General features: G+C 37.9%; 1 protein-coding gene across 8 annotated transcripts in view; it reads right to left on the bottom strand.

The window, feature by feature from the left end:
* Positions 1 to 21,298, bottom strand: part of Zhx3 (zinc fingers and homeoboxes 3) — a 115,373-nt gene that overhangs the window by 52,664 nt on the left and 41,411 nt on the right. For 3 of the 8 annotated variants that reach the window (XM_038330169.2, XM_038330170.2, XM_038330168.2), the window contains exons 2-3: positions 12,043 to 12,163; positions 5,723 to 5,849 (exon numbers count right to left, since the gene is read on the bottom strand). The exons of 1 other annotated variant lie outside the window; for it this stretch is intronic. The gene's annotated coding sequence lies outside the window, so the exon portion shown is untranslated. Of the gene's footprint in view, positions 1 to 5,344; positions 5,363 to 5,722; positions 5,850 to 12,042; positions 12,164 to 21,298 lie in introns of those variants that run through there. 4 more of the 8 variants (XM_038330175.2, XM_038330173.2, XM_038330172.2 and 1 more) reach the window with 3 other exon arrangements.

Raw genomic sequence — 21,298 nt, 5'->3', positions numbered from 1 at the left:
GGGCGGGATGAAAAGCAGGCCTGCTCGCCTACTCACTACACAGCCTGTTGGTAGTCAATACTATTATTGTCTCCAAGTTAACAGGTGAGCAAACTGAGACACTCAGTAACTAATAACTTGCCTTTTGGTAATAGCCAAGATTTTAACCTGGGCAGCTTGGCTCTAGAGTCAGGCTCTTAGCACTACTACCTCCTGTTGTTAGAGAACTGTTTTCTAGAGGAAAGTCAAAATCAGTGAAACAAAGTTCTGGAGAAAACAGAATTGAACAAGTCTGAAATGGCAAAAGGACTTCAAGAGTAGAAAGAGCTAAAAGAAGAAACCAGAAGAAGCCCCCTGGGGCTTATATATAATTAGCAATCAAAAGAGTCACCACAGAATGTCTATAGCCTAGAAACACCTGAAAACACAATATAGAAATAAAACAAAACAAAGACTTTCAAGTAAACAAGTTAAATAATCAGATGGCACAAAAGGATCAGCCCCTTATTTTTATAGTATCTAAAGTCTAAAGACAAGACTATCTAAGAGATACAGACCTCAAAGGGTTTAAAAACCTGAACAAATCAGAACACCTCTCATATGTAAACAGAATACAGATGTCATATGTGAACAATCAACCATGAAGCCACAGTCTCCCAGACTCTGCCACCAAGCTGTTACCAGGGCCTCACTGAATCTAGGACAGGCTGGTTTGGGTGCTGTGTGGGAACTGAGCATGTAGGCATAGCTTTTAGTTTTCTGAGAACCCAGTAGCTTAGTGTGCCCTTTTCCTATTGTCTCTTAACCACTGCCCCTTGTAGGCAACCATCTCTTCCACACCATTTCTTTGCTTCTAGCAGAAAAGAAAAAAAAAGACTTAGCATTGCAATCCCACTAGCCCCTACCTTGCCCTAGAGCCTTAGTTTCCTGGCTCACAAAGAAGAGTAATAATTTCCATGCACAGGGCTCTTGAGGAGATCAAGAAAGCCATTCGAAGAGCCTTAGCCACTACATGCTGGACATTAAAGTGATCATTATGTTTTTATTTCCTACACACAGAGTTTGACCTTTTCCAAAAGCTTTTATTTTCTGCCTACATGTTAAAGGGGCTTACACCTACTGTTATGAAAGCACATTCTCCTAAAAGAAAATGAGGACCACACCTTATTTCCAGCCCCTGCTGGTCCATTTTAGCTTCTAGGTATTCCCGTAGACATGAGCAAGTTTGAAAATAAACCCTATTTTGTCTATGTCCAAATTTGTTTGTCCTCTCCTCATACATTCAATCCCAGTTGGTCAACAGTTCTACCATTGCCGCCTACAAAACTAATAAACAAAAAGTCTTTGATGACATCCTTTAATTCCCTACAGAGACACTAGTGTTTGTAGATTCTACCTCAAACAATCTATCTTCTCCATCCACACTGTGGGTTCCTTACACCAATAACCCTTGCCTCTCTTCTAGTGACAACCACAATTGCTTAGTTAATTTTCCTTCCTACAGTTAGCTTCACAGCTTCACTTTGTAAGAATGAACTCAAGCATGATTTCCCTCCTATGAGACTTCTGACAGCAGCCTTTAGGATACAGACCTAAACTTGGTGGGCAGGCACTGAGTGATTTACAACTGACTCAGTTTCCCTTTTGTCCAGTTTTAACACTACTCACTCTTCCAAGAACAAGGTGACACCCAGGTGTGCCTTCCCTTTTTCTCTGTCTCACAACACCACCACCAAAGCAACTCTCAGCTCACAGAATTTCTTTGCCCACAAACAAAACACTATTTCCTTCCCACTCCCTGTCTCAAATACATCTGACATATCACAACTTTTGCAACTGTTGTTAGGTTTGCACCGCATGCCACCACTTCAACTAGACAGATGATCTTGAAGACATGAGCAGAGCTACATTTCTCTTTGTTTCTCCTGCTCTCACTCAGTTGCCTAGAACTCTATCAGTTCTAGACAAAATCAGTAGTTATAAACTAAATGGATTCAAAATTTTTAAAAAATCATAGAACATCTAAATATCAGAAGAACTGATACACTTTAGAGACTAGATATAGGATGTAAAGGAAAAGAAAAAATATTTGTAGGCAAGAGAAAATACAGACAAGAATTAGAAAGATAAGATGCCAAAAAAATGGCGAGACTGAATTTCTGATATGGATGGAATGGTACATTCCTACTTCAGCTCTGATGAATGTACATAAAGATACAAACATTTTTTTAGCACTAGCAGAATTCGAAACATTGTTCACCCTTAAAATGGAAGTAAATAATATTCTATGAAAAAGAACTTATAGGGGCTGGAGAGATGGTTGAGTGGTTACGAGCACCGCCTGCTCACCTAAAGGCCCTGAATTCAGTTCCCAGCAACCACATAGTGGCTTACAACCATCTATGGTGGGATCTGGTACCCTCTTCTGGCCTGCAGGCATGCATGTAGGCAGAATACTGTATACACAATAAATAAAAATAGATCTTTTTAAAAAAAGAAAAAGAACTTATATTAAAATGAAGAAATATACTGGGTGGTAGTGTCACACACCTTTAATCCCAGCACTCGAGAGGCAGAGGCAGGCAGATCTCTGTGAGTTCGAGGCCAGCCTGGTCTACACAGAAAGTTCCAGGACAGACTCCAAAGCTACACAGAGAAACCCTGTCTCGAAAAAATCAAAAACAAAAAAAGGAGGAAGAGACAGATTCAGAAAACAGAGGAAAATGCAATAGCTACCCTAAAAACAGAAACCATAAATTCCTACATCAGACACAGATCTCCGAGAAAGGTTAACACAAAGGTGAAACCCAACAATATTCTGCTTGCAAGATAAAAATCTCTAAAATAACTAAAAAAGCCATTACTAGTCTCAAATGTTTTACATTGGTATGGATTTTTATATATTGATACAAATTTAAGGTTATTTTATTTTAACATACTGTATGTATGTATATTTTCTACTCTTATTAAGGTACTATGCCTATGTATCTCATTTTAAAATATAAAGTTCTAGTCCTTAAAGGCTGTTATTAAAAATGGTTTAAGATAATTAAAAAGCATAGGTTAGTAGCTAGTCATCTAAAACTATCAAATTTGTGCCATATTAGGTATGTTTTCAAGGTCAAACAGAGATATATTTTAGATAGGTAGATGGTCTTCAGACACTTCAAAGAACTACATAATATGGCAGTTAAGATGTTTTAATAAAAGTGTAAGACTTTTCATGACAGTGAGACATGTCTGCTTCTGGCAGCATCAATTTACTTCAAAAAAAGAATGACAGGCAACAAAGAACCTCAATATGGGGTTTATTTTCATTACTAACCACTGGGCAAGAAACTGCCCTTGCCTCAACTTCTGACAGTATGCTGTCCAAATTGGTCAAGTAGGACACAAAAGAAGGTGATTGCCAGACGTTGCCAAGACAAGGTAGGATAGTCCTTTGAAATTCCTGCTTCACAAAAAAGTCTGTCAGATATTCTAGACCTGTAGGCCAAAGACAGATGCCCCAGTGTTGCAGAGGAATCTTGGGTGACTGTTCCAGCAGTCAGATGTCTCTGTCATTTCTATAGTTTTGGAAGCTGCTTGCTCTAAACTTCCTGTTTATTCAGATAATATAACTTTTCTCTGGTCTTTGATGGGGTTGAAGACTAGACAGTTATAGCTACAGTTTTCCTTGTTACAAAATTCAGAAAAGAAACTCACAAAAGAGGTGTAAAGTGTATAAAGCTGAGAGACATAAACGCCTAAACTGTTTATCTAAGAAAATGTTTTGAGGTCTCAAAAGATAGTATGGGGTTGGTAATACATGTTAGCATAGGAAATGAATTAGGTACAAAACTTTGAACTTGCCAACATAGGATAGATAATGGAGTATTTTCTCTGAATTTGCCAAATGCAAATGTACTGAAGATTGTAAATGTAATCCTTACCTGATCATGTTATTTAGTGTATATAGTTTTACTATATTAAAGTTAAAACCTTTGCTTTTTATTTAGACAAAAAAGGGGGGAAATGGGATATTTGTACATTGTGAAGATGTGTTGCTGTGATTGGTGTAATAAAAAGCTGAATGGCCAATAGCTAGGCAGAGGTACAGGCAGGACTTTAGGGCAGAGAGAAAACTCTGAGAAAAAAGGCAGAGTTGCCAGTCAAATAAGGAGGAAGAAGGATGGGCAGAACAGAAATGAGGTAATGAGTCTTACAGAAGAATGTATATTTAAAAATATGTGTTAATTTAAGTTATAAAAGCTAGATAGGAACAAACCTAAGCTAAGGTCGAGCTTTTATAATTAATAAGTATTCATGTCGTTATTTGTGAGCTAGAAGTCTAAAGAAAAATCTGACTACAAACTAAGACACAAAAGAATTTCAAGGAACTTGAATAACATTTTTTTTGTTTTGTTCTTGCAACAGACTATTGTTTATGTAGCAAAGTCTATTCTCAAACTAGAAGTAAATCTCCTATCTTTCAATAGTGCTGGTTATTACAGATATGTTGTCATCATGCCCAGTTCTAAGAAACAACACCACTAGTTTGACAGGAGTCACTGTGGGAACTGTAGGAACTGCTGCCTCAGAGAGAATATGGCTAAGGAACAGCTTACTAAACTACATCATTTTCTATTTTTAAAAAATATTTCTCAGCCGGGCGGTGGTGGCGCACGCCTTTAATCCCAGCACTCGGGAGGCAGAGGCAGGCGGATCTCTATGAGTTCGAGACCAGCCTGGTCTACAAGAGCTAGTTCCAGGACAGGCTCCAAAGCCACAGAGAAACCCTGTCTCGAAAAACCAAAAAAAAAAAAAAAAAAAAAAAAATTTCTCCTTTTTTGTTTAGGTTGTTTCAAAGCAGGTATGGTACTAATCCTAATACTCCTTGGAAGTTAAGGCAGAATTTTACATTCTTTTTATTTTTTTAAATTTTTATTATTATTATTACAAATTTTTACCTCCTCCCCTCCTCCCATTTTCCTCCCCCTCCCCCCACTCCCTCTTCTCCTCCTTCTCCAGCCCAAAGAGTAGTCAGGGTTCCCCTGTGGGAAGTCCAAGGTCCTCCCCCCTCCATCCAGGTCTAGGAAGGTGAGCATCCAAACAGACTAGGTTCCCACAAAGCCAGTACATGGAGTAGAATCAAAACCCAGTGCCATTGTCCTTGACTTCTCAGTCAGCCCTCCACGTAAGCCACGTTCCTTCATCTGGCGATGGATGGAGATAAGAGACAGAGACCCACATTGGAGCACTGGGCTGAGTTCCCAAGGTCCAAATGAGGAGCAGAAGGAGAGAGAACATGAGCAAGGAAGTCAGGTCCATGAGGGGTGCGCCCACCCACTGTGACGGTGGGGCCAATCTAATGGGGGGAACTCACCAAGGCCAGCTGGACTGGGTCTGGTGGAGCATGAGAATTTTACATTCAAGGGCATCATGAACTTTATAGCAAAACTCTGACTAAAGAAAAAAAACCAATAAAGTTTAATATACTTTCTTTTTTGTTGATATTATTTGTTGTTTTTTCTAGACAGGATTTCTCTGTGTACTCTTGCTGTTCTGGAACTCACTTTGTAGATCAGACTGGCCTCAAACTCTGAAATCTGCCTTCATCTGCCTCCTGAGTGCTGGGATTAAAGGTGTGAACCACCACCCAGGAAAAGTTTAATATCTCAATTAGGAATATCTGTGAATAAACTAAAAGTGATAAAAAGAGATTCTCTCCATGCATTGTTAAGTGTGCGTTAAAATCAAATACCTGTGTCCTGCTGCTGTGCCTCTGTCCCCAACTCCTGCAGACTTCTACTGACCAGGTGCAGACCACATGAGTCAGAAGGACTGGTACAGCCCATGACAGTCCAAAACACAGGTGCAGGCCAGGCAAGCTAGAAAAACAGATAGGTAAACTCAGGCAGAGACTCCCTGCTAGACCACCATATCCCACCCATCCCCCAACTCAGGCTGTACCCCTGCTGCACCAAAGGACAAAAGTTCAGCCACCAACTTAGACAGAGATTCCCTACCTGATGAGAGGTCATGTTGGCTGCCAGAAATCCAGGCCACAAAGACCAGAAGGCCAAAGGGGAAACAAAAACCAAGGAACAAAACACCCACCCAACAAACACAAACTCAGAAATCAACTATACCACAATCATTCCAAACCCAGATGCCTAAATGCCAGTGCAAGAACACAATCAACAACAGAAAGGGTAATATGGCACCACCAGAGCATATTACAGCTACGACAGCAAGACCTAAATATTCCAATGCAACTGAAGCACAAGAAAATAACCTTAAAACCAACTTCATGAAGATGACAGAAGTTCTTAAAGAAGAAATGGGAAAAAATTCCTCAAAGAAATTGAGAAAAAGACAAACAAAAAATGGAGGAAATCAATAAATCCTTTAAAGAATGCCAAGAAAGCCAAGAAAAACCAAAGCAAACAGGTGAAGGAAACTGTTTAAGAGCTGAAAATGGAAATAGAAGGAATATAGAAAATACAAACTGAGAACTCTGGAAATGGAAAAATGAAGTAAACAGGAACTACAGTCACAAGTACCACCAACAAAATACAAGAGATGGAAGAAAGAATCTCAGACAGTGAAGATATAATAGAAGAAATAGATTCACCTGTCAAAGAAAATGATAAATTTTAAAAAATTCCTAAAACAAAACAACCAAGAAATCTGGGATAGTATGAAAAGACCAAACCTAAGAATAATAGGAATAGGAGAATTCCAGCTCAAAAACCCGAAAATATATTCAACAAAACCATGTATGAAAAATTTCCCAACCTAAAGAAGGACATGCCTATAAAAGTACAAGAAGCTTACAGAACACCAAATAGATTGAAATATTGAACCAGAAAAGTTCCAATATTGCATAATAATCCAAACACTAAATATATAGAACAAAGAAAGAATACTAAAAGTTGCAAGGGAAAAAAGTCAAGTAACATCTAAAGGCAAAACTATTAGAAATACACCTGACTTCTCAATGGAGACTCTAAAGGCCAGAAGGTCCTGGACAGATGTTTTGAAGACTCCTCAGAGTCTCTAGATACCAACCCAGACTACTATACCCAGAAAAAGTTTCAACCACCATAGAGAAAACAAGATAGTTCATGACAAAGTCTAATTAAGCAGTATCTATCCACAAATTCAACCCTACAGAAGATACTAGAAGAAAAACACCAACCCAAGGGTTAACTATATCCATGAAAACATAAAAAGAATATCCTTTCTTTTCATTACCTCCAAAACTGACCACATATTCGGTCACAAAGCAAGTCTCAACAAATACAACAAAATCAAAATAACCTCCAGTATCCTATCAGTCCACCATGGATTAAAGCTGGATTTAAACAACAACTGAAATAATACAAAGTCTACAAACTCATGGAAACTGAAAAACTCCCTACTTAACTACTATTAGGTCAAGGCAGAAATAAGAACATTAAAAACTTCCTAGAACTCAATGAAAACACAACATAACCAAACTTATGGAACACAATGAAAGTGGTGCTAAGAAAAAGTTTACAGCACTAAGTGCCTTCATAAAGAAATTTGTGAGATCTCATACTAGCAACTTAATAGCACAACTGAAAGGTCTAAAACAAAAAGAAACAAACACACCTAAGAGGAATAGATGGCAGGAAATAATCAAACTGATAGCTGAAATCAATAAAATAGAGAATACAATGAATCAATAAAATAGTTCTTTGAGAAACATCAACAACATAGAAAAACCCTTATCCAAACTAACCAAAAGGCAGAGAGAAGATATCCAAATTAACAAAATCAGAAATGAAAATGGGGACATAACAACAGACACTGAGGAAATCCAGAGAATCATTAGGACATGCTTGACAAACCAATACTCCACAAAATTGGAAAATCTAAAAGAAATGAACAATTTTCTCAATAGATACCACTGCCCATCAAGATTCGATAAACAATTTAAATAGACCTATAACCCCTAAGAAAATAGAAGCAGTAAATAAGTTTCTCAATCAAAAAAAGCCCAGGGCTAGATGGTTTTAGCATAGAAATCTACCAGACTTTCAAAGAAGAGCTAATACCAATACTCCTCAAATTATTATACAAAATGGATATAAAAAGAACATTGCCAAATTCATTTTATAAGGCCACAGTTACCCTGATAGCCAAACCACATAAAGATTCAAAAAAGAAAGAATTACACACCAATTTCCCTCATGGACATTGATGCAAAAGTACTCAATAAAATACTTGCTAACTGAATCCAAGAACACATCAAAAAGATCATCCACCATGATCAAGTAGGCTTCATCCCAGAGATGCAGTGATGGTTTAATATCTGAAAATCTGTCAATGTAATCCATTATATAAACAAACTGAAAGAAAAAAAACCACATGATCATATCATTAGATGCTGAAAAAGACTTTGAAAAAAAATTAACACCCCTTCATGCTAAAAGTCTTGGAAAGATCAGGGATATAAGGGACACATCTAAATATAATAAAAGCAATATACAACAATCCTACAGCCAACATCAAATTAAATAGAGAAAAACTCAAAGCAATTCCACTGAAATCAGGAACAAGACAAGACTGTCCACTCCCTCTATATCTGTTCAATATAGTACTTGAAGTTCTAGCTAAGACAACTAAAGGAGATGAAGAGGATACAAATTGGAAAGGAAAAAGTCAATGTACTACTATTTGCAGATGATATATTTGATAGTAAACATAAACGACCCCAAAAATTCTACCAGGAAATTCCTACAGCTGATAACAGCATTAGTGAAGTGGCTAGATACAAGATGAGCTCACAAAAATCAGTAGTCCTCCTATATACAAATGACAAAAGGGCCAAGAAAGAAATCAGGGGAACAATACCCTTCATAATAGCCACAAATAATAAAAAATATCTTGGGGTAACTCTAATCAAGCAAGTGAAAGACCTGTATTACAAGAACTTCAAGTCTCTGAAGAAGGAAACTGGAAAATATATCAGAAGATGGAAAGATCTCCCATGATCATGGATGGGTATGGTGGACATAGTAAAAATGGCCATCCTACCAAATGCAATCTACAGATTCAATTCAATCTCCATCAAAATTCCAACACAATTCTTTACAGACCTTGAAAGAACAATACTCAACTTCACATGAAAAAAGCAAAAAAAACTCAGAATAGGAAAAAAATCAATATAATAAAAGAACTTCTGGAGGTATCACCATCCCTGATTTCAAGCTCTACTACAGAGCTGTAGTAACAAAAAACACATGGCATTGGCATAAAAACAGACACATTGATCAATGGAATTGAAGTCCTAGATGTAAATTGACACACCTATGAACACCTGATTTTGATAAAGAAGCCAGAAATATACAATGGAAAAAAAGAAAGCATCTTCAACAAATAGTGCTGGTCAAACTGGATGTTGGTGTGTAGAAGAATGCAAATAGATCCATTTCTATCACCCCGAAAAGAACTCAAGTTCAAGTGTGCTGTACGAAACCCTTCAGCCAGTAGCCTTTAAGTTACCCACCCATTTGGGCTTGGCCTTTTATAAACACCTATGTAAAGCGCTAGCTCCCTCTCTCTTCTTCTGGCTGCTGGATTCGCTTGCGGAGGACTGTAATCTGTGAGTCTACCCCTAAATAACTAACCCTTTATTATACCCAATTCTGAGCTAGTGTGGGATTTCTTTTTAGTGTCTGTCTTCACAAGTGAATCAAAATCCTCAACATAAAACCAGATACACTGGCCGGGTGGTGGTGGATCACACCTTTAATCCCAACACTCGGGAGGCAGAGGCAGGAGGATTTCTCTGAGTTTGAGGCCAGCCTGACTACAAGAGCTAGCTCCAGGTTCCAAAGGTGCAGAGAAACCCTGTCTCGAAAAACCAAAAAATAAACAAAACCAACCAACCAAACAAACAAAAAACAGATACACTGAACCTCAAAAAAGAGAAAATAGGGAATAGCCTTTAGCACAAAGGAGACAACTTTCTAAATAGTACACCAATAGCACAGGCACCAAGAATCACAATTAATAAATGAAACCTGCTGAAACTGAAAAGTTTCTGTAAGGCAAAGGACAATGTCAAACTAACAAAATGGCAGCCTACAGAATGGGAAGAGATTTTCACCAACTCCACATCTGACAGAGGGTTACTATCCTATATATATATGTATATATTTTCAAGAAACTATACATCAACAAACTAAACAATCCAATTTAAAAATGGGCTACAGATCTAAAAAGAGAATTCTCAATAGAGGAATCTCAACTGGTCAAGAAACACTTAAATGCCCAACATCCTTAGTCATCAAAGAAATATAAATCAAAAAGGCTTTCAGATTCCATCTTATACCTGTCATCTTATACTTTAATGGCTAAGATCAAAAACATAAGTGACAGCTCATGCTGGCAAGAATGTGGAGCAAGGGGAACACTCCTCCATTGCTGGTGGGAGTGCAAACTTGTACAGCCACTTTGGAAATTAATATGATGGCTGCTCAGAAAATTGGGAATTGATCTACCTCAAGACCCCGCTGTACTAATCCTGGGCATATACCTAAAGTATGCTCAATTATACCACAAGGACACTTACTCAACTATGTCTAAAGCTGTTTTATTCCTAATAGCCAGAAACTGAAAATAACCTAGATGTCCCTAAACCAAAGAATGGATAAAGAAAATGATCATTAAAAAAAGAAGAAAAAGAAAAAAATGTTCATTTATACTACGGCAGTTGTTAAAAATGTCATCATGAAATTTGCAGACAAATGGGATAAAATGAGAGAAAAAATCACCCTGAGTGTGGTAACCCAAATCCAGAAAGACAAACATAATATGTGCTCACTTATAAGTAGATATTAGCTGTAAAGTAAAAGATAACAAAGCTACAATCCACAAACCTAGAGAGGCTAAGTAATGAGGGCTTATGGGTGATGTAAGGATCTCTCTGGGAAGGAGAAATAGAACAGATGTCCATCGTAGACTGGGAGCAGGTGGGATTGGGAACAGGAGGGATCAGGTGAGGTGGGAGAAAATACTGGTAGAAACAACTGGAACTGGGAGAGCATTTTAGGGGCAAGGTAGAAACCTAGTGCAAGGAAAACTCCATGGAATCTACCAGAGTAACCCTAGCCAAGACTCCTAGTAATGGGGGACACAGAGCCTGATCTGGCCATCTTCTGTAACCAGGCAAGGCTTCAAGTGGAGATATTGGGACACCAGCTGAGCCACAAAACCTTTGACTTATACTTTGTCCTGCCTGCAGATTGTTCTGGGACCAGAGCCTAGCAGAATCATCATAAAAGAGACCAGAGAAACTTCATGCAGCAACTGATGGGAGCAGATGCAGAGTCCCACCCCCAAATATTAGGAGGAGCTTGGGGAGTTCTGCAAAGAACAGGGAGGAAAGATCAGAGGAACCAGAGGATCAGGGACACCACAAGAACATGGCCCATAGAATCAAATGATCAGGACTCTTGGGAACCAGTAGGGGTCTGACTTAGGTCCTCTGCATATATGTTATGGCTGAGTAGTTTGTTGTTCTTGTGGGATTCCTAATAGTGGGAGCAAGAGCTGTCTCTGACTCTTTTGCCTGCTTGTGGGTCCCTTTTACCCCACTGGGTTGCCACATCCAGTTTTGATGCGATGGTATGTGTCTGATCTTATTCTAGCTTGTTATGCTGTGTTTGGTTGATGTCCCTGAAGACTTGTACTTTTCTGAGGGGAATGGGAGTGGGATGAGGGTGGAGCTGGAGAAGAGGGAAGATGGGAGGGAGAGACTTGGGGGAGGGGAGTGAGTAGAAACTGCAGTCAAAATGTAATATATGATAGAATAAAAATTTTTTAAAATAAAAATAAAAAAACAACCAATAGCTATGTGTACTGCACTTGGAGGGAGGGGGAGACTAAAGCTACATGAAACCACCACTACTATCACCCCACCACAAAATAAAACTTTTTAATTAAAAAAATGTTTAACAGTAGTAAAAACTAAATATGGCTATAACAACTCAGGCATTACAGTCTTGTAATTGACACAATAAGAATTTTGTTAAAATATAGACATACTTCTTGTTCTTGGGAAAAACATTTTCTCACTTCATCATCCTCTCTAGGTTCCCCTTCACTTTCTGCAGTCCTGTGGCATCTTTAAAGAGTCATTTATTGCTTCTGCAGTTGCAACTCAGTCCTGTAAAACAAGTATCACACCATCACCTCATAAGAAAAGAAATCACATTTTAGGAAGCCCAGTTATCTAGTCTCACTAATCCTTCCTAATTCATTTTCACAGCTCTACACATATATGAGGCATGCAGAGAAAAGTGAGGAGATTTACAACTACAAGTACTTTCTGGGCACTGATGTGAGCTTTGCCCTCTTAGAGCAGAGGCTGGGGCATGCGAACACGTTAGTCATCTCAGTCATCAACACAAGGTGATTCATATAAATCTCTGCATCTCCCTGTCCAGTTAAGCTTCAGGTGGCTTGGCAGCAATACTGCATCAGCTGATTAGCATGTGGCTTGACAACTTCCAGGACGCACAGCCCAAGGATGTGCTAATTGTTATGTTCTTCCTCAAAGCCTTGGGGTTTTTCGGGTATAGACTAGAGACACATGAATGCACACATGTGTTCGTACACATTCTAGGTTAAGCAACTAATTTCTCTTTCTCCTCCCCTCTGATCCATGTATCTACATCACTCCGTTTTGCCCAGGAGCACTGCTAGGCACCTGGTAATTCTTAGTGAATGAATAAAAGAAACACTTTTCAACAAAATCCACCAAAGTGCTTTATGAGGTCTTAAAATTACTTAGAAAAGTCTTTAAAAAAAAGTTCTCGAGTTCTATACTCCTTTACCAAAACATTCTCCTCTGTTAAAATTTCTATTAGCAATGAAATGAACCCAAAGTGAGAATACTAGTAGAAGGACTTGAAATTTCCTGCAGTCCACACCTTGCTACATTACCAGGGATCAGGACTGTGAACCTCTGTGACTATGAATAGGTTTGACCCTCACAAACAAGTCACTAACCAAAGTAGCTACCAGTTATTACCAGTATTCTTTCATCCTTAACATGCACATATGCCCTTCCCACTGCATCAAGCCTTGTTCACAGAGCTTCATTTATGTTAGCATATACAATCTTTACCATGAACTTAGTATGAAAATTCTACTGTTCTAATTACCCAGATGATGAAACTCAGGCAGAGAAGTTGAATAAATTATTCAAGCCATGTAGTGTGTGTGCTACGCCACTTTTCATAGGCATATCTTTCTAAGAAATTTTAATTTTAATTTTCCAGTAAGTTAAAGTTTCATCCCTTTTAACTTTTGTTTTCTTGCTCTGCTGGTATGTTTTCTTAAAGTAACTGCCATCAGATTTTTTTTCCTGGTTTACAATTTATTAAAAACCTAATTGATAATTCTCCAACTTTTTCTTATTTTAAAAACTTATCCTATAAGCATCAGAAAAATAAAATCTAGGGGCTGGAGAGATGGCTCAGGGACTAAGAGCACTGGCTACTCTTAAAGATGTCCTGGGTTCAGTTCTCAGAACCCACATGGCAGCTCACAGCCATCTGTAGTTCCTGTTCCAAGGGATCCAGCATCTGCTCCTATGGGCATCAGGCACACATGTGGTACACAGACATACATGCAGGCAGACAAGACACTCACACATAAAATAAAAGTAAGTAATTTAAAAGAGAAAAAAAGAAAATCTAATGATATGAAAACCAGAAGCAATTATTATCTTAAGCTATTATACTCACCTCTCTGATTTATTCTATTTATTTTAGCTATTTTGTTATGTTTACCAAAAAGCCTCTAACTTTAAAGTCACAAAATAAGCAAGACTCCAGTTCAGCTGTCTGGGACACAATGCTTGCCATGTAAGAAGCTGCCAGCTTGGTTCATTACAGACCAAATGAATACTGTTTGTTTCATAGCTCTAGAATCTTAGAATCTGGATGCTGTATTTGAGTCATAAAACGCATCAGGTGGAGTACACAAGACGTTAATGTAAATACATCTAAAAAGGCAAGGACTCAAAAAATATAACAGTGACTATTGGTCAGAAGCCACTGAAGTAGTCATGAAGAAAAGCTTCATGACTGACACACATCTGTCTCTGTGTGAGAAGCTCTTCTCACCCTTAGCTCCACCTGACAGAATGCAACTTAAAATCCAGCCTTCAAAAACTCGAAGCAGGTGGAATGGAAGATAAAGAAATCAATGTGTTTAAATTGTGCATAAACTCTATTTGAAGGAACTGAAAACAGGCTTTCTTATTCCCAACACCAATTCTACTGGTAAGAAAAAGCACTCACAGTGGTTGTAAAGTAAAACAAACATTTCTACCAGAGTAGCACAGAAAGAGTCACAAAAACATCACTGCAACTTCATTTCTTACTAACTCTTTAAGAATTTCTATATATTTTCATTAAATCAAAATTTGCTGCATCTCCAAACAATACAAAATTATTTTAGACATCCCTTTCCAAGTCAAATAAAGATGATCAATGTCAAACCATAAATCACTCAGTCCAGGGTAGAAGCTTTCCAAAGTTAAGAAAATAAAAATGATACATCAAAACTACATTCCTTAATTGTTATTATAGGAAGAAACACACTTGGGACCATCTGTCTTTGAGATTAACCACCCACAACTAAAGAAAATGCCCCAAAGGAGCACTACTACAAAATTCACATGGATTCCAACAGTCACAAGGTAACTATGACAGCAAAGCCATAGTATTTGTGAGATCACAGGAAGTATATGACATAATTATCTATTCATTATGACATAATTTTTAATTGAAGCAAAATGTGCATTATGTAGTATTAACTATTTTTGAATGCACAGTGTTAGACCATTCACAGTATAGAACAACAATTACTTCTACCTCGTCACAAAATATTTCAACAATTCAAAATGAAACCTGGCACTCAAGTACTTCTAGTACCCCTCTTTAATCCCTAGAAACCACTAATTTGCTTTGTTTCTTTGGGTTATTTCTTTTTATGTGCAGTTCTGGAACTCACTATGTAGCAGACTAGTATAGAACCTACAGAGATCCTTCTGCCTCATTCTCCTAAATGCTGGGATTACAAGGTGTGAGCCATGATGCCCAACTTTTCCAGAATAATTCATATAAATATAATCATGCAACGTGACCCTCCATGCCTGCCTTCTTTCACTTAATTCCATGTTTCATCTAAATTGTATTATGTGTCACTACTTCATTTCTTTTTATGTCAAAAAAAATTTGTATGAATTACAATTTTTAATGATTCATGTATTAATGAATACTAGATTGTTTCCATCTTTTGACCACTGTTAATAGTACTGCTGTTAATAAAACTACTATAAACATTAAATATTTGAAAAATGTTTCCAATTGCTAGGTTACATGATAATTCTGCATTCACCTTTTTAGGGAGCTAACAAACTGTTTCTAACAGAAGCTACAATATTTTACATTCCTACCAACAAAGTATATGGTGGGGACTCTTCTCATCCTCACCAATACTTATAACTTTGAGGATTTTTGTTCCATTCTGTTTCAAGGTTGCACTCATCCTACAGGTATAAAGTGGTATGTCACTATGGTCTTGTGCATTTCCTTAATGACTAATGGTGATGGCTATCTTTCCATGCGTATAGACATTCATGCATCTTCTTTGGAAAAATGTAATCAAGTCCTTTACCCATATTTTGATTGGGTTTTGTTTTTCAGTTTTAAGATTACAGATAGTTAGGCCCATAAGAGACTTTCAAATTTTTCTCCTGTTCTATAAGTTTGTGTGGGACAACTGTATTCTGTCAATTATATTTTAAATAAATGCTGATTGGCCAGGAGCCAGGCAAGAAGTATAGGTGGGACAACCAGACAGGAAGTAGAGGTGGATCAAGGAATTCTGGGAAGAAGGAAGCCCATTCCTCTTATTCCGACCAGAGAATAAGCAAGATGTGACTGTCCCGCTGAAAAAGGTACCGAGCCATGTGGCTAACATAGACAAGAATAATGAAATATAATATACATTATAAGAGTTGTTAAGAAGCCTGAGCTAATGGGCCAATCAATCAGCTTCTAGTTAATGTAGACCTCTGTGTGATTTCTTGGAGACTTAATGATTATGGGAACTGGACAGGACAGAAACCCCAACAACAATAAGTTATTTTCATTTACTTGATAGTATCTCTTGGTCCACAAAAGTATTAAATTTTGTACCCCAATTTGCCAAATTTTTTATTCACTGTTTAGATCCAAGTTCAACAAAATTTACCCATGACCATTAAGATGACTCAGAAGGTAACAGCACCTGTTGCCAAAATCTAACAAACTGAGTTCAAGTAGTAGAACCCATGGTGGACAGAGAGAACAGAATCCTAACTGTTCTCTCATCTCTACACTTTTGTCATGGTACACAGATGTTTACCATCACATATACATACAAATAATATTTTTAAATTTTTAAAGGTTTGCCTTTGGGGTTGGAGTTCAGTACTTACGAACATTTATTACTCTTTTAGAAGACTATGTTTGGTTCTCAACACTCACATGATGGCTCACAACCATCCATAACTCTAGTTCCAAGGGATCTGATGGCCTATTCTGGTCTCCATGGGCACCATGCATGCATGTGATATATGTACATACATGCAGGCAAAACACTCATATACATAAAACCTTTTAAAAAGAGATTTGCTTTATGTCTACTTGAGAGAATATCATAGTTTTTGCTCTCATAACTGGGTCTTTGATTCATTTAATATTTAGCATATGGCATTTGGATACAACCTATTTTACATAAAGATATTAAACTGTCTCGATGCCCTTTATTAAAGACAGTATCCTTTCACTGATGAATAGTCTTAACATCACTTTCAAAAATCAATTGGCCACATACACACAGGTTATTTCTGAATTCTCAGTTTTATCCTACTTATCTATATGCTTGTTCTTATATCAGTACATTGTTTATTACAGCTTCATAGTGAAAGTTGAATCTAAGACATGGAGGTCTCCCAACTTAATTTTTCAAGATTGCTTTAACTATTCACGGTCCTCTGCAATTTCACACAAATGAATAGTCCTTGAAACTCACAGACTAACTTGCACCACTAGCACTTTTAACTGCTGAGCCATCTCTGGCCCCAAGGAAGGGTTTTTCTTTAATTGTCAAATAATAAATTTAATCAACAATAAAAGAAGATTGTTTCTAGATCTAAAACATTAGACTCTTCTCTGATTAATCAGAAGGGTAGAGTATGGGGGTGTATTTAAATATTTCAATTATGAAACCTGTTTGTCTATTTCCATTCATTCTTTAAGAACTTCATAAAATGCTTTTTGATCATATTCATATACCCTACTATTCCAACTCCTCTCAGATCCACACTCATTTTGCTTTTCTGTTTTTCAAGACAAGGTTTCTTTGTGGAACTTGCTTTGTAGACCAGGATGGTATTGAGCTCACAGAGATCCTCCTGCCTTTGCCTCCCAAGTGCTGGGATTAAAGGCATGCAACACTACCCCCAGCTCATCTTACTTATTTTTAATGACTCATGAGGTACAATTTGTGCCACTGAAAAACTCACAGGTGTGGGGCCATGTACAGGAGCACTGATGACCTACAAAGAGCCACACTTACAGAAAACTGACTCTCCTTCCCTAGAAGTCAACTGTTAGTAGCTCCTCAGTTGGAAGCTTAAGAGCTGCTCCCAACTCCATGTTAGAATGTTGATTGGGTTGGTTTTGTGCAGGTCTTATGCAGGTAATCACAATGTCTATGATGAAGAAACACTTTTTAAAAAGACTTATTTTATTTATTCTTATGAAAATGTATGTGTATCTCTCTGTGTGTATGGCCACATGAACATTGGATCCCCTGCAACTGGAGTTATAGGCTGTTTTGAGCTGCCTGGTGTAGATGCTAGGAATGAAACCCAAGTCCTCTGCAAGAGCAAACAAGTGCTTTTAACCTCTGAGCTGCATCTTCAGCCCAAGTGAAAGCTCTTTTAAAAATGTTTTCTGAAACATTTTTTGCTAAGGTCTGTGTGAAAACTACCATTTGATATTATAGATATTCCTTGGGCTGAGCACAATCTGTTTCTTGTTCTCACATCAAAATTTAAACTGAAAGAGATGTGGTAACATAGGAAAAAATAACTGCAGTGCTTTCTAAGACTAGCAACTTCAAGGAAATTGTATAGTCCCCAAAGCACAAGTCATCTGAGACTGGAGATTGGGTTTGTGAAGCAAGGACTGCTGCTGCACCTGTGTCTGGTGTCAGCTTCCTAGAGGCTCCAGACCAGAAAGTCCTCCTGACACAGTAGATGGAAAGGGCTTTCTGTCTGGACCTGCCACTACCTAATGAGGTTTGTCTTTGGTCAGCCACAATTACCCTCCCTGTAACAGTTTTTAACAAGATAACTTAGTTGTATTCTGCCTTTCATATTCCTCTACTCTAGTTGCACTCAGCTCACCTGAACTTAATGCCAAGACTCAGAAATGGGTGAGACATGAGGCTTTCTGGTTGGTGGTAGAGCAGAGGAAAAGAAAGATTTTATTTATATTTATGCAAATATATGTGTATCTGAAGTATGCATGCACACATGCAGTTACAAGCTGTTGTGAGCTGCCCTAACTCTACAAGAAATGAGCCTACATTTCTCAAACCCACAACTCAATCTCTAATCTGGGGTAGCATGAAGTATCCTAACACAGGAAATTACTTGAATCTGTGATTTTCATTTCCAGGAGTTAAGAGTGGTTTTTTTTGTTGTTGTTGATGTTGTTGTTGTTGCTCTTTAATTTCACTTCTGCTGGAAGGGTAGACAAGGGCTGCACAACCAGGGTTTCAAGTACTAGTGATCTCAACCCAAAAAGCTATAGCAGAAGGGAGCCCAGAGATCAGGCACTCTGGAACACTGGCTAGGGCTAGCTAGGGATCCTTACAGTGTTGTGACAACTGCTGGGATCTGAATTCATGCACTGGCTTCTCTATTGGATGGTAACTGGGATAGCTTCTTGGATCTTAGCCCTTCCGTTCCTTTTCCTTTCTTTCTTTTTTTCTTTCTTAGTAATTGGAGCTCCTCACTGATTTGCAGGCCCACTACTTGTTGTTTAAAAGCTAAATTGCTGATGTGGCCATCTGGGACTTCAGCTCTCTGTGGTCGTCTTTGTTATAAGTGTCTGAAAGCCAACCCTTTTTTGCAAGGCAAATACCTGGTTTGCAAGCCCCACCAAACAGGAAAAGGAAAGCAGGTGGCATGCAGAGGTTTGTGAAACAGCTACAAACTAACCAGGCTCAATTTTAAAGTAGCCAGTATTTGAGCAGATATATGGTCAGTCAACATGAGAATGGACAGACTGTGGTAAAAATGCAATGGAATACTACTCAGCAATAAAAAAATACATACCTAATACATATATCACAGATTGATCTCAAAATCATCTTGAACAAATGATCTTAGACCTAAAAGAAAATATAGAATTTTGTTTTATAGAATTTTATGGAAGACCGAAGTAATCTCTGGTGGTAAAGTTTAAAGAGATTACATGTGAATGATGACAAAAGAGGTATGAAAGATCTTTTCCAGGGTGATAAAAATATCCTATATAATATTAGTTTGAGAAGGTGATCACCCTTTTCAAAACCACACAATTCAAATCTGCATGTTTTCTCTATGTAAATTATATCTCAATTATTAAAAATTAAAAAGTTCAAATATCTTTTTTAAAAAACAACACAAGGGCATTTTTATCATTACTATGTGGTTAACAGAAAATTATATAGTCTTAGATCTTCAAGGTCAATGAGGTGGCTCTATGGGTGAAAGCATTTGCCACCAAGCCTGACAACCTAAGTTTAATCTCCAAGACCCATGTGCTGGAAGAAGAGAACTGATTCCTGAAAGCTGACCTCCACATGAATTCTACTGCATGTATACACACAAACACACACACAATGAATGCAATTAAGATTAAAATACATGGAGCTGTAGAGTTTAACAAGTGGTTAAAAGCACTTCTTGTTGTAAAAGACCAGGGTTCCATTCCCAGCACCCACATAGAGGCTCACCACCTTCTCAGGCATCTGCATGCATGTGGTATACAGGCATACATTAAGGCAAAACATATACAGAAAAAATAATAAGTCTAAAAAAATAAAATACATATATCTTTAAGTGAAACGATAATACATCTCTTTAAAGTTGTATGGAAGTTTATCCTAATTTAATTATTTACAGTGTGTGTGTGTGTGTGTGTGTGTGTGTGTGTGTGTGTGTGTGTGTGGTGTATGGATGAGTGGGTATATGCAGAGACCAGAGGTTAACATCAGGTTTCCTCCTCTATCACTATCCACCTTATTTTTGAGAGGGTTTCTTTTACTGAACCCACGGCTCAGCTGTTTCATCTAGAATGGCTAGGCAGAGCTCCAGGGGTTTGTCTACCTACTTTGACACCAACCGTGGAACTGAAGTTATAGGTGAGCACCACAGCATCCAGCTTTTATGTAAGTACTGTGGATCTAATTTCAGGTTTTCATTATTGTGCAATCACTATAACATTGATCCATCTCCCGTTAGCTATCTCCCCGGCCTTCATTTAATAAATTCTAACTTAATTACATGAACATTTCTTTCAAGTTTCTCTAACTCTAACCTCCCCTCCATGTCAAATATTTTAGGTGTCTTTGAAAGTGTAAAGTACAGTGTAGAGGAGAAACATTATATAAATATATAAAAACAAAACAGATTATAAAGAGATATAGTCTATATGGAAAACTGAGAGATGCAAAAGTGTATTTAAGTCTATAGAAGGGTGTTCAGTGATAGTTAATTTTGACAGATTTTAGAAACATCTGTATTGGCCAAGCGGTGGTGGCACACGCCTTTAATCCCAGCACTTGGGAGGCATAGACAGGCAGATCTCTGTGAATTCGAGGCCAGTCTGATCTTCAGAGCAAGTCCCAGGACAGGCCCCAAAGCTATAGAAGAAATCCTGTCTTGAAAAACAAAACAAAACAAAACAAACAAAAAGAATAAAGAAACGTCTGTGTCGGTAAAAATATATCTCTTAGTGTTTCCAGATACAGTCAGATCATAGATACTTGGGATTTATAGTATAGAGGCAGAAATCAGCTGAAGAGGAAGAGGAAGGGGACATGCCCTTAAGGCCTATCTGCTGCCTTGAACTCTTCCTGTGTTCCCCTCTTTCTGCTTCCACTTACCAAGAACAGTCTCTGCCACACATCATGTCATGCCAGATATGTAGAGTAAAACAACCATAACTGACATCATTGAAACTGT

The sequence above is a fragment of the Arvicola amphibius genome, chromosome 5 (genome assembly GCF_903992535.2).
Source record: "Arvicola amphibius chromosome 5, mArvAmp1.2, whole genome shotgun sequence".
Taxonomy (NCBI): Eukaryota; Metazoa; Chordata; class Mammalia; order Rodentia; family Cricetidae; genus Arvicola; species Arvicola amphibius.
Note: the sequence above shows the minus strand (reverse complement) of the source record. Positions and strands in the feature narration are given on the sequence as shown.